General features: G+C 38.3%; 1 protein-coding gene across 2 annotated transcripts in view; it reads right to left on the bottom strand.

Moving 5' to 3' along the window:
* MME (membrane metalloendopeptidase) overlaps positions 1–15,221 on the bottom strand; it is a 112,683-nt gene that overhangs the window by 89,218 nt on the left and 8,244 nt on the right. The gene's annotated exons all lie outside the window — the stretch shown is intronic.

The following is a 15,221-nucleotide window of genomic DNA, read 5'->3' as shown; positions in this document are numbered from 1 at the left end:
AAACATTCAAAGTCAGCACTCTCTGAGTGACCCTGAGTGGGTAATTTGACTCTATGCCTCAGGCAGAATGAAGGTTGAAGGTGGTGGAAGTACTCAAACAGGAACAAAGATCATCCTGGTAAGGACCCTGGAAGTCAAGCTGTCAAATCCCTATCGTACAGATAAAGAAACTGAGGCCCAGGGAAGTTAAAAGATTTGCTTGCCGATGGTCATACCAGCAAATATTAAAACTGATTTGGAAATGTGATTGATCACTGTGATCTTAGGCAAATACCTGCATCTGCCAAGCAGGGGGACTGGATCAGATGATCCCTTTCTAGTTTCGAATCTATGAACCCATGACTCATCTTGCAAGAAGAGTATTTTTGGTAACTTCTAAGTGACAGTGGTGGAATTTGAACTCTGGTCTTCCTAATTGAGCAAAGCCCTCTAGCCATTAGCTATGGAGCTTTTAACAAAACATTTCAACAGATTGAAAAACCAAATTATCTATTAACAAGCTCAAATAAGTCTTTGGCATTCTGATTTGTGGCCAACTCGTGTCTAACAAAATTAGAAATGGAAGGAATCTGAGGGGTCATTTGGTTAACTGTTCCATCTAATTCAATAGTCTTTTTTCCAATATCCCTGGCAGATGGCTACCCTCCTTCTCTGCTTACCTATTATCAAGAGATGAGAGTAACTATGACAACATGTCAACCAGATAAGCTACATAAGACAGTTTGCTAATCAAGAAATCATCCTATGACCTTTGTAGACGTGGAAATATTATTATTTGTTTCAGAAAACAGTGATTGCTATCGGAGAAAATATGAACTTTGTAGCAGGAATACTGTAAATATTGCCTCCTTTAGATTTGCTGTAAAAGTTTATGGAGATTGACAGACTGTTCTCTTATTAACATATGACCTAGTTTCTATAAAATTTAATGGCCCCAGGCCAGGCATGCTTTGCAGTAAATTCCATAATTCTTTATGTCTGTCTCCACCCACCAACATATACTGTACCGATTATTCAAAATCTGTATTGATTCACAAGCCAGTAAGCATTAGATTCAATTCAAAAATAATGTTTGTTTATTAAGTACCTACTATGTGCTAGAAGTTATCACTTCTGGTAACATACCACTATGTGAAGAGGGAAAGAAAGATGAAGAAAAGATGAAAGAAAAGAGGAGAGGGGAAAGAACTAAATGAAGTTAGAAAGGAAGAAAAAAGAGGGAAGAAATAGATATGGGAAGGGAAGAAAGAGATGAGGGAAGAAAAGAGGGGATTAGGGTAATAGAGAGGAAGGAATTTAGGAAGAGAAGGAAAAGGGAGAAAAAGGAGGAGGAAAGAGCATGGAAAGAAGGAAGGCATTATTCTCTAGGATTCTTTCTCTAATAAAGCTCTATAAATTCTCTATTATTCCCTCATTTAAATGTAATGATTTTATTTAAACATAATTATATTTGCATATAATTCATACCCCATAAATAAGACCTGCATGATTTATGACAAGTGCTTTAATCTCTCCTAAAGGGGTTGCACCAGATGATTAGAAAGATTCTTGAGTATACTAACAATCTGTCTCTGGACTTTTTCATTAATATAGCCAGGTATACTTGTCCCAAACTAAAACAAAATCACAGAAACCAGAGTTTAATTTCTGGTTCTCATTTTCCTCATTTCAATGCAACAAATATTTGTACATACTGTGTTGTGTTGTGTGTGTGTGTGTGTGTGTCTGTCTATCTGTGTCTAAAGCATTGGGGGAGATGCAAAATCACATAAACTACTTTCCTGCCCTCTTGAAGATGAAGTCTGGTATGGACGATGATGCACGTGAGAATTGGGTATAAACAAAAGCAATGTGAAGTCTTACAAGAAAGAGTCGCTATCTCCTTTTGCACATATTCCATTTCCTAAGGTATCTAATGCTTTCCTGCTGCCCAGTTCTTAGCAGGAAATGTTCTGATCAAACTGAAAGCTTTTGATTAAACTAATTCATAGTAAGATGTCAATCGCTAGATGTGGCCAACTCTCAGCAATGTTGTCATTAAAAAAAAAAAAATCAAGGGAAAAGAAATGGATTTAGACAAGAATTTCGGGAATATTGAACCATTTGTTTCTAAAGATTTCAATGTGAGATGTTTACAGATCATATTTCTTTAGTTTATAGGGGTACATGTGATAGAGAAAAAAAAGGCTCATTTTGGGGCTAGTTTTTGGGCAGCCAGAGAACACTAGAGCCCATGGGGGTAAGAGAAAAAAGATACCGGCAGGTGGTGGAGGGCCATGGGGTAGAACAGCAAAGACCAACTTAGAAATCTTGCCAAATCCCATGTCCCCCTTCTCTCCCCACCGAAAAAAAAATACTATATCTAAGGGAACTGAGAGTCTCTGTGTCTGCCTACCCTATTATCTCTCCTTGGAGATAGGCAGGGGCTTAGATGTGTCTGGGGAGGGGTTTGCATAAACAGGTTTCTTTCATCACTAGAGAGTCTCTCCATTTGCAGGAAACTTATCTCCTCAATTTCATCTCTGGTTCTGCCTTTTCACTGGAGGCAATCTGTTCTTTGCTCCTTCCTTCCTGATTTGCTCCAGGGAATGAGCTCTTTGGTGAAATAGGAAAAACAACTCACAGGACTTTGCCTGGATAGGCCCAGTGTGAGCTTCATGCGGTGTAGAAATCAGAAAGGGCTTGGAGGCACTTTTAATAATGTTTGGCCAACAAATGGGTCTTCGGAACACTTGTGAGTTCCAGGCAACACTGGCCCCGGGATAGCTATCTGCATTATCATCATGGCTCTAATCTCCATTTGTTGCCAGCAGATCCAGAACTTGGATCATAGATAATAGAGGTAATAACAAATAAAGTGTTAAGAACCCCGCTGTCAAAGCAAGTCTCAAATACCAATCACAGTTTTCCTTGGCAACATCTTTCTCAATCCCTGTCAGTCTTTCTGCCAAACTGTCTCCAGAATTCTTCAAAAACATATTAACAGTACTTTGTTCTTCATTAAAGATTTCTAATAATGCATTGGTAATTTTCATGCCATAATAGTATGTATTATTTATAGAGCATTTCTCTGAGGCGTATGAAGTATGAAATAGACTGTCATTAATTCTTGTCATTCCCCTAAGATGAAAAACTTCTGATTCGAGTTTTGCAGATAGAGAAAATTAGAAAGAAAGAAGAAAATGGATTGAAACAGGTTCCTATCTGGCATGTGATGGCTGCTCTGTTGGGCATTCAAAGCCTTTCTCAATCTGATCCCTTCTGGCCTTCCCAAGGATTCTACCCATCCACCACTTTACAATCATGTCATACTGATCTACTGACACCCCTTCCCATCTCCTTTTTCTCTTGCCTGCAATCTTCATCCTCACATTCTGGTTTTCATCAAGATCCAAATCAAAGCTTTTGCATGAACCCCTTCTGGGTCCCCCACTCCCTGCTTCTAATGCTGTCCCTTAGAACGCTGGTTCTTAAACATCTTGGTCTCTCCTTTAAAAAGAATTGAGGACTTCTCCAAACAACTTTTATTTACATGGGTCAGACCTACTAATACATATCATGTTAGATACTTAAAACATCTTAGTATTAGTTTTGATATTGTGGACACCTTAGAAAAAGGTCTTCAGATTCCCTTTAAAGGACCTGAGAAGTCTGTGAACCTCACCTTGAAAATTATTCCCCTTACAAGATTGTATAGATATGGACATGTCACCTGCCTTATGTATTCTTTGCATGAATAAATTAAGGATATCAGTGGTCTATTGGATGATCAACAGCGTCCAATAGTATAAAACCTAGATTTCCTCTTATTGGTCGACCTTACTATATACACTAGTGTACATAAAGAGGACAAAAAAACTGAGAATTAACCCAAGATAAAGATAATGTTTGTGTTAGTTATTTGGATAGTCAGGAGGAAATGATATTATTTTCATAAATGATTTAAATCTAAGGTTTATACCAAATCAATGGTACATGAGAAGGGCAAGTCTGGATTCAGATAAAACCTAAGCTTTAACAAAAAATTCTCTCTACAATAATAGGGAAGGCACTCGACTCCTCTAAACTGCTGTATTCTAATGCCTTCCCTACTCAGAGTAAACTTCTCATTTATTCTATATATATCTTGTACAGCTCTAGTTGTTTTTGTTTTCTCCTCCATCAGAATGTAAGCTTTATGAGGGCACGGAATGAACTTTTGCCTTTTTTTGCATCTCCATTACAGTACCTAAAATACAATGTTTAATAAATACTTGCTAACTTGACTTTCTTCATCTGTAAAATGGGAAGACAGAACAGCTAGATCCTCTAGTACCTCAAATGGGAAGATCTATGTTAAGTGCTCTGCAAAATCTTCAGATACTCCCTAAGGGTCAGCTGGCATAGAGATGCCAGATAAATGACTTATTATTTAGGCTATTAATAGTATTATTAGTACTCTTATTGCAATTACATATATTAACATACTAGTACATTACATGTGCCACTCAGCACATTACACATGCTAGGCTATTAATAGTATTATTAGTACTCTTATTGCAATTACATATGTTAACATATTAGTACATTACATGTGCCACTCTTAGCACATTACACATGCTACTCTTAGTACATTACATATACTAGTCTTAGTACATCATGTGTCCTACTATTAGTATATCACATATACTACTCTTAGTAATTGCACACTTTAGTACAATTACTAAGTGTAACAGTACATAGTACATTGCATGTGCTACTCAGTACATCACATGGGTTTCTTAGGGCTGCTTATGTGTGCAACTCTTAGTATATTACACATACTACTCTTACTATATATGCTAACATATCAATATATACTACTATTACTACTAACATATACTACTAAATATTATGATTCAGACATAAAATTAGTCACTCTTTAAGTACTAGTCACACCACACTGTTTAACTAGCACACTAGTTCCTTCAATTTCTCTGAGATGAGTATCACAGCATCAGACTCAACTTATTAAAAAGATGCTCAGCTCCTAATATCAATTCTGCATACTCTAGTTATTCTTTTTTTTTTTTGCTCAATATGGATTCAGGCATTATTTGTTTATTTCATTTTCGATACTGGAAAAAAAAAAAGTACCCTCATTGCACTTTATAGAATCCTAAATAAAGAGCTGAAAGACTTTGAAGTTAAAAGGATCTGAGTTCTTCATTTCTTCACCTATAAAAAGGAAAGGCCAGATGAAGTGTTGCCTGTGTTCCTCGGGCCCCCTTTCACTTCTACATCTATGACTCTATGCCAGAATGGAATTAGACCAGCGCCTTCTTTTTACAGATTAGGAGACTCTCAAAGAAGCTCCAGGTCTACCTAAAGTGACCCGGGTGAGCCTCTGACTGTACTGTATCAGAGCATCTTTTTGGAACTGCTTCCCTATCTAACCATAGGTTCTCTTCTATCATCACAGAACTCTCTATGGTCAGGGGTGTTTAGACCTGGCAGTTGAGCCTCTAGGAATTCTCCAAGTGCTGCCTGACTTATGACTTGGAGGAAAAAATATCCATTTAGGGCTACATGTGGAGTTACCAAGCAGAGCTCTGATTTTATGACTTATCTTTTTATGATGCCTGTCAAGAGCCTGCCAACTGTTAACTCAAGATGCGAAGGCTCTGGTGTTTGCTAGAGAGGACTTTCTCTTGTAGAAAGAGAAATTGGACCCCTCCAATCATTTGTTTGCTTGTCAGCTATTTGAGCAATAACTGATTAGAGAAATCATTACAGATCCAAGAGAACATTGTGCAGAGTAATAAGATTAAGTGATGATCAACTGTGATGGACTTGGTTCAACAATGCAGTGATTCATGGCAATTCCAGAGAGAATACAGAGATTGACTGTCGATTGAAGCTTAGTGTTTTCATGTTGTTTTTTCTTCTGTTCTTGTTGGTTTGCTTGGTTTTCCTTTCTTGTGTTTTTTTTTTCCTTTTGATCTGATTTTTCTTGCACAACATGAGAAATATAAATAAATGCAATTCTTTTAAACATATTTCCATATCAAATTGCTTGATGTCTTGGGGATGGGGGAAGGGAGGGAGGGAAGAAAAAAAATGTGGAACACAAAGTTTCTACAAAAATGAATGAAACTATCTTTACACGTACTTAGAAAAATAAAATACTATTAAAAATAATTGATTAGAGAAAAGGCATTGTGATTATGCCCACTTACAAACAATGGGCAAATTAAGTACTGAATTTCTTCATGCAGAAATTGCTGCCAAGGGTGAAGAGAAATTATTGGGCAGAAAGTAGTCTTAGGGACTGTGTTATTACTTTTGGCTGCCACTGGATTGTCAAGAGGACATCTGATCAGAAAGAACTCTGGAAGGTAGGTAGAATGGTATATACCTGTAATACCAGCTATTTGGGCAAACTGAGGCTGCTGGATTGCTTGAATTGGGAGTATTCTGAGCTGCAAAAAAAGCTAAGGTTAAGTGGATATCTGCACAGAGTTCAGAAATAATACGATGAACCGTTGATGGCCAGGAGAGAGCACAGAAGGTAAAGGGCACGTGATGTCAATAACCCAATCTGGCTAAGAAACAGAGGTCATAGCTTCCATGCAGACTAACAAGGAGATTGGGCCCATCATTGATCATTATTGCTTCCAATCTGGGCAAGTCTCAAAAAAAAAAAAAAAGACAAGTTTGAGGGCAAATGGGGGGAGGTTAGGGGTGTCTCAACTGAACTTAGGACTCCCAGATGCTATAATTCATCCTGCTGTCAGATACTTATCTACCACCTGATTGTTCAGTGTCTATTTCTCAATGATAAGATTGCTGTTTTCCCATCTCTATACTCCAACTCTGATCTTTGTTCTTTTGCTCCAATAGTACCTCATACCTGGCATAGCCTGCTTTCACTTTTACCTCATAGAATCCTTTACTTTCTTCAAGACTTAGCTCAACATCTTCACCCAAGAAAGATTACTATACTATATACATATACTATATTATATATGTTATGTTTTATATATAGTAGGATATGTATATTTGTTTGTTTGTTTATTTTACTATTCTTTCCTCAAAGGAGAACCTTCCAAGTAGGGGTAGAGTTACAACTTGTGTTCCTTCTGTTTCTTGGTCATATACAGATAATATTTAAAACTAGAAGAGATCTTAGAAGACAGTTAAGTCGCATTTTATCAAATCAGGAAACTTACAGAAAGTAGATGTCAAACAAGTTCTTCTGAATACAATACACTTTTCCCCACTGTTTCTTAGTCAATAAATCTTACGAAATTGCCTTACAGACATGGACATTAAGTGATTTCCTGAAATTAGGAAGGGTCAGTGGCAGCGTCTGAAATCAGGGAGTTGAATTTAAACGCCTGTCTTTCTGACTGTCCACTATTTCCCAGTGCCTTTATTTCTTCCCTTATAAAATGTATATAACACTACATGATTCAAACAGGGTACAATGGGAGAAAAAAATGAAGTACTATATATGGTAATAAGCTAATGAATAGGAAAGCTATTGCAAAAGAAGTACTATATAAATTTTAGGAAATGTCATTATTATGTTCTAGTTATGTTATGGTTTCTCTATAATAATTCATTCACGCAGCGATGCAAAAGTCAAACCATATAAATAGATCTTTACTCATCTGGGCATATGCTAGGCCCACATGATAAATCTTATATCTCTGAAACAATGCTTTTGACTTAATAACCCCGCTCCTCCCAGGGGCACACAGCTATTGCCTGTTGGGAAACATGGGAATTTGGCACTGGTTTAAGAGTCTGAATTAGGACTGGGTACATCTGATAATTACCATTTGACCCATCTCTATTGGAGTGGGAAAATCAGAGAAATTATCGACTCTGAACCTTAAAACCTGAGCAAAGTTAAATTTCCAGTTGATTGGACTTGAATTCCTGTCCGGTTCCTGAGAAACTATTCATGCCATCAGATAGCACACGCTCTGTGCTCAGAATGAGACAAATCATTTTTCCAATTGTGAAAGGGGCAAAAAAGCTACAGGGAAATTTTTTAGTACCTTGAAAATGACCTGCAATGGTTCAGGGTCATGAAAACCTAAGTCAGTCGAGTTATTTTTAATCACCGCAACAACAATATAAAATAATTTCGGGTCAATATGCTTTGGCAAGGTGTGAAATAGTTGGGCTTCTGGGCAGTTTGACCCAGAGGTCACTTGTTTTTAGTTCTGTCTGAGAACAGGATGAAAAATTCAACAGCCTCTAAATCAAACTGATCTTTCTTCTACTACCTGCAATTATTAAAAATATTCTTGAAAAGTACTTGTAAACATCAGGCTCTTCATTCTGAATCATTTATCTTGTTTCCTTAACACTGGTCATCATCTCTTAAAAAAAAAAAACATACCTTGCTTTTCACAACCTGGCCCAGACTTACCTTCCTGACCCTAGTATAGAAGAAGGCTGCTTTCTTGCCCAGAATTTTTGTTCTACACCAACTAATTGCCGTTTTTTTCCATCTCTACACTCCCAACTCCTATCTTTGTTCTTTTGCTCTGACAATAACCCGTACCTAGGGTAGCCTGCTCTTTCATTTTTGTCTCATAGAATCCTTTACTTTCCTTAAGACTTAGCTCAATATCTGCATCCAGAAAGAGCATTGTTGGGATTAGATGGGGATTAAAACATAGTAATTTTACTTTTTATTGTTTGCTTTCATTTTCTCTTTTTTTTTCCTTTTTGATCTGATTTTTCTTGTGCAGCATGATAAATGTGGAAATATGTATAGAATAATTACACATATTTAACATATACTGTATTACTTGCTGTCCAGGGGAGAAGTTGGGGAAAAGGGAAGGAGAAAAATTTGGAACAAGATTTTTGTAAGGGTGAATGGTGAAAACTATCTTTGCATATATTTTGAAAATAAAAAGCTATTATTAAAAAAAAAAAGACAACTCAAGCATAACCCTCTATGTGACATCTGGTCTATTCTCCAAAAACTGTTAAAATATTGTCATTTTAAATGCTGTCATTTATGATGAATTTACTTATAAATGCTTAGTTGATAAGTATTATCTCTTCCAATTGAAAAATAGTAATGCTAGCTAACACATGGTACTTTTAAGCTTTGCAAAATATTTCACAAACATTAACACAAGTTCTTGGTACTTGGAAAGCACTTAATGTTTGTTGACTATTCTACCCTTGAGAAGGGGGAGGGAGAAGGGAACAAATGTTCACCAATTGCCTACTACAGTCAGATGCTCAACAAATTATCTCATTTGCTCCCCCAAACTCTGGCAGATAGGTTCTATTATTATCCCCACTTGATATATGACTTGCCCAGTTCCACAACTAGTTAAGTATCTGAGACTGGACTTGAACTTAGATCTTTTCTCAGCTTCAAATCAAATGGTCTCTATCCCTGAACCAATTAGATGCGTTGAGAAGAGATGATTTTATTTGTCTTTGTTTATGACATAGTGCTTGTCACCCAGAAGACATTGCTCATTGACTGATTGATTTGATTAATGGGAAAACAAATCCTTTCTCTTTCATGCACATTTCTCAGTATAATATAAACAGTCCACAAACAGGTATCATCATCTTTCCCCAATGTTGTAATGGTCATTTAGATATTATTTGTTGGCAAATCAGCCTTTAGCTCACTGAAGATACTTAGTGGTACTCTAATGTTTCCAAAGCTCAACCATGGGATTTAGATGAGTTACCTTTGGAACTCCCCTGGTTCCTTACAGCAGGGCACTGTAAACCATAGGGATTTAAATGTTACACAATCACTTCCTTTTGTTTATTGCTTTTAATCCTTAAAACTAATATATACCAATATTAACAAAGCAATGATAACAAACCAATGCTTTTGGTTTCAGATGGCCTCCTTATGAAAGTTATACAAGTTCCCTGACTGACATTTTCTGAGAAAACAGACTTGGGGAGAATGGTTCTCAGTCTTGGGTACTGCCACTTGCTTGTCCTCCAAAATCTAGGGTCACATGCAAGGTTGCAATTAACCAACCTGGATCTCCATGGTTCTGAAGTCTGCTGAGTATCACCTAAAGACTTTAGAGGATAACAAACCTTCAAATTTCCTGAGAATTCTTCCTTCTCATTTAGTTTGTGGGACTCTGCCTTTTGAAGCTCCACGAAATATTTCATATCTAGACCCAATATCTCAAGAATGATTTTTTCCTTTAGAAATGTTCAAAGGTCTCCTTTTTAAAAAATCAGGATTGGCCCAAAGAACTTGGATGTCCCTTCAAATTTTGAATCAAATGACTGATTGGCTTGATTTAGGGGGTCTGATGGTATCACACAACAGACATATTTCAGGATTTAGCATGGAATAACTAAGATGGAACAAAAAGAAGCTACTATGTGTCAGATGCTATATATTAAGTATATAAGCTATGTATCTCTAAGATATATACTGACAACTAGAATTTATGCTGAACTTTGAAGTTCATAAAGCATTTTACCCATTATCTTGTTGATCATCTCAAGAATTCTGGGAGGAGGGACAGCTAATTGGTGTAGTGGATAGAGCCCTGAAGTCAGGACCTGAATTCAAATCCTGCCTCAGACACTTAACACATCCTGGTGTGATCCTGGGCAAGTAACTTAACCCCAATTGCCTCAGCAAAAAGAAAAAAAGAAAAGAAATCCTGGTTAAGAAGTATTATTTTTGTCCCTATTTTAGAGATGAATAAACTGAGGATGAGAGTGTAAAAGTACCCTCCAGCAGTATATGAATTCATATACTATGATGTCCTAGGATGCATGGGAACAGTCTCCATTTGAGATGCAGAAGGAACCCATATGCAAATTAATTACCAGGATAGCACACCCAGCAAGAGTTCAAGGGGCCTTCACTTTTGGGCTGAGAGAACCCAGACAGGTCACACCATCACTCCGAGCCCCAGAAAGCTCTTGAGGAGTATCGGTTGCCAATCTACTGATGGATTTTTCTTAGTGGACGTTCCCTTGATGAATATATTCACAAGTCCAAGACAGTTGTAACATTTCAAGAAGTGTGTATAAAACCATAAGATCATCGATTTAAAGCTGTGAACTTTGCTTCTCACTTGACAAATGAGGAAACAAGCCCAGAGGGCTTGCTCAAAAATCACACAGGCAAGAAACTGGCAACATCAAATCATTTTACTCCAAATCCAGAATTCTTTATATGAATAGCCTGTAAATCATAGAACTGGGGCTGGATGAGACCTTTAGAAGCCACATGGCCCAACCCACTCATTTTACAGAAAAGGAAACTGAGGCCCAATATTATAGCAGTAGTTAAAAATCAAGGGGGAAATGTTAAATCTCAGCAGGCCCTACTGACTCCACTATTGGGCCCCATCGCTTCCACTTTAAGCAATATTTTCTTTTCTCTTCACAATGCTTTTTCCTCTGTTCTCTGACTTTATGGGACTCAAGAGGCAAGCATTCCTGTCTCACCATACCCTTCCACGCTAAGAGCCAGTATCATTTGTAAGCCATTTTCACTTATGAGTTTGGCACCCTGGGTGTCACTGCCTACTTTTTCACTCTTCAAAGATTTCTTTATATGAGTTTTAACCCTCCTGGGTCTCGTAAGGGGTTCTAACGTGTTCCTGGCCGTTTTCTTCCTCTTCTAATGGTTTCTTCTTTCCAGGATTTCCCTTGAGTTCTCCTAATTTACACAGCAGGTAATAATATTTAGCAGCCTTCAAAAATAGTTCTCTTTTCTGGGGTAGAAAATTAGATTTTTTTCTGGACTGAAGAAGAGCTTTGATATATCCTTATCTACTCAATTTTCCCAGGAAGGCCACTAACATTTAATGTGAAGGTTTTCTAATATTCTCACAACTGGCACAGTGATGATACATTAGGGACATGGGGAGGAAACAGAGATGGATTTTTAGCAGGTATATTTGGGGAAAAAAGAGAGGCTATTATTTTTAGACATTTTCTCTGTCAAGGCTCCATTCTAGAGAATCTTCCATTTCAGGGTACCTTCTATCCTAGGAAGAAAGTAATAGGATTAAGAGAAAGATAGGATAGGATACACGATTTAGGAAAAAGATGTCTTAATGAGCTGGTACCTTTGCCGGTGATTTTTAAAAATGAAAATATCCCAAGGGGAGTCTAATAGTGGCTGATGCCTCTTGGGTTAAAGCAAACTTCTCCCTGCAAGTTAGGCAAACTCTAGGGCTTTGTGATGACCAAGTTAGCACCCTAGAAATCTTAGAATCAGCTGGAGTCAGGATAACCAAAAGTTCTTGGTCTTTAGGGGTAGGAGTGAATTGGATGGATGCAGAATCTCCACAACCTCTCCTCTTCATCTCCCACTGGATAGTCTTACTCCACCCCCTAGTCCCTCCTACAATTCTCTGTATACATCAATTATCAAGCCAGCACAGAATAGTGGGAAGGGCCATTTTCCAAGCATATGCTTATAGGGTATTGTCCAATCAGTAATTAACCTTAAGTGATCAGTTGTCCGACCTCAGTACATTAACAGGGCTTAATCAGAACATGCATTGGCCCTAATTGAATTTCTCAAAAGCTGTAAACATCTCTTTCCCAATACTGACTCTCAAAAATAAAAGCAATTGGCTCCTGGGAAGATAGATCAGTCAAACCCTAGAGTCTTCCACCACTCATACTTAACTATATCACAGTCAAGACCTAGGTTGCTGTCCATCAAACTCCCTAAAAAAACCATTAATGGCACAAGAGTTTGGGCTTTTTTTTTTCCCTTTGGATGCCCCGAAATGAAGAAATATAGGATCAGCAAAAAGTTGTGTCAGGAGAATGTTTCTGGGAAGCAGAGTCTAGGAAGCTGGAATAGTAGATTGTTTAGGTGAGATCTGCCCAATGCTACTCTTCAAAAGTGTTATCTATGACTACAAATGTCAAGTTCATTCTACATTATTATCCATGGTCCAGCCCCTCGCCATTCTTGAGAGACCATATGATCAAAGACCACATGACCAAAGAGCTGTCTGGGGCCTCCAAGTCCATGGAGTCCAACAGCCTCATTTTCCAGATCAGGAGCCTGATTGTCCAGGGAGGTTAAATAGCTTGCCCGATTGTCTTCTGAATCCAAACCTGATGCCATTCCCACTATACGCTAAAACCTCTAGGGTAGTTAGGTAGCATTGAAGTGGACAGAATGTCATCTCTATACTCGAGGACTCCTCTTCCAGAGTATAAATCTGACTTCAGACATTTCCCATCTGTATGACTCTAGTAAATCGCTTCACCCTATTTGCCTCAGTTTCCTCACCTGGGAGAAATATCTCTGCTTCTTTCCTCTAGTTTAAGACAATATCCCCACATCTAGTGATCTTTCCTCAGTCCTCAGTTTTCTTGAACCATCATACACTACCCTCCTGGAAACATCCTCTCCTTCCTTGTCCTTTGGGACCCATTATACATATGTCTTCTACTCTCTTGACAGCTAATTTTTCTTCTTTCCTTCTCTGGTTCCCCCCAATTTTGGTGAGATTCCTCCAAGCTCTCCTTTCATTTCTCTCTGCTTAGGAGAGAGCCATCATTTTCATGGCTCCAAATATTACTTCCATGTTGATGTCTTTAAATCTCTAGTGCTGACCACTTTGCTGAGATCTAATCTGCTATCACCAACTTCCAGGCGCCTATCTCTCTCTGCATATCCAAACTCAATGTGTCTGTAAATAAATTCAGAATTCACAGGATCTCAAGTCTAAGAGGTGCAAGGCCATCCCATTCACTTCACACCTGACCAAGGGGTGCCTAACCTGAGGTCCATCAGGGAACTTAATAAATTTCCTTTGTAATCTTGTGTTTTATTTAATGCATTTCAACAAAAATAGTCGGCAACACAAAAATGACTAAGGACCTCTGGCCTCTAGACAAAGCCCTGACCTGACAAGTAAGTAATCCTTTTAGTTGCAGCTTGAAGATTCCCTTCCAGTGAAGGGCCCAGTCCCTAAGGAAGAAGCCCAATGTAGCGCTCCAGATCTCCTGGTTAGAAAACTTCCCTTTTCCAATTTAGTTTTTCCCTCCTAATTCCTTTATTCTTAATATCTTCAATCATCCTGCCTTGGGCTCAGGCAGACCACAAACCTTGAAATTATGTAGCATCTATCTTTTCCTTTTCTTCCACATCCAGTAACTCATTAAATCTTTTGAAATGTCTTTTATATCTGCTCCTTCACCTCCCTTGCCTTTCCCACCCCCTCCTTATCCAGGTCCTTATCACTCACACCCAGTTTATTAGGGTGCTCTAGGGACTCCTGATCTCTCTCTTCACCCGGCCTTCCCTTAGCACCCTCCTAGATGCCATGAACTTTCAACATGCTATTGATCTCCGAATACACCTTCAGTGACTTATCTACTTCTACAAGAGGGACTTTTGCATGAGGGACACTGTCCACAATCCCCATTCAGTACCACTCCCCCCAACATCTGCCTTGTTCAAGAAATTCCATTTTGTGGAATGTGCCTCTCTCCCATCCATGTCTCCAAACTCTAATGACTTTTTTCTCAAAGATGCATTTCAAGCTGCACCTTCTCCATGAAGCTTTCCTGACCCTTTGGTCTTGATTTAAAGTCATCAATTGATACTATTAAGCACCTACTATGTACCCATACCATACTACTAGAAACATGGCAAAGGATGATAAACAATAACAGTCCTTACCTTTAAGGCGCTTATATTCTATCAAAGAAGTGATAAGCAGGATAGATTACCAGCCCTGGAGTCAAGAGGATCTCTTCGAATCTGGCCTCACACACTTAATTCAAGCTGTGTGACCTTGGGCAAGCCACTTAACCCTCACCAAAAGAAAAAAAAAAGTGATAACTATCTGGGGCATGACTTAAATTCAGCCCCTCCTGCCTCCAAGACTAGTGTCAAAGTTACTACTCCAGGAAATTTGCTATTTTCCTAGTATGTTAAGTCTGTCTCTATGACTAAACTCTAAACATGAATTCAGATATACCCTTATACTTCTTGTATTTTCCTCACTCTGTCCAAAGCAAATCCTAAAATAATTGATAAAGCATACATCCCATCTCCAACCACACATGTGCCCATCCATGCCAGTCCTGCATTCCTTCATCCAGTAAAGTTGGCCCCCACATGCTTGAGCATGGCAACAAGAACATGCAAAGGGTTTCAACATCAGCTTCTGGCCAATCTAGTGAAGGGTCTCCATGGTCTGGTTAGGAAATAGCTTTTTAGAATACTACTCCTGGGCCCT

Source organism: Antechinus flavipes, chromosome 3, assembly GCF_016432865.1.
Source record: "Antechinus flavipes isolate AdamAnt ecotype Samford, QLD, Australia chromosome 3, AdamAnt_v2, whole genome shotgun sequence".
Lineage (NCBI taxonomy): Eukaryota > Metazoa > Chordata > Mammalia > Dasyuromorphia > Dasyuridae > Antechinus > Antechinus flavipes.
Note: the sequence above shows the minus strand (reverse complement) of the source record. Positions and strands in the feature narration are given on the sequence as shown.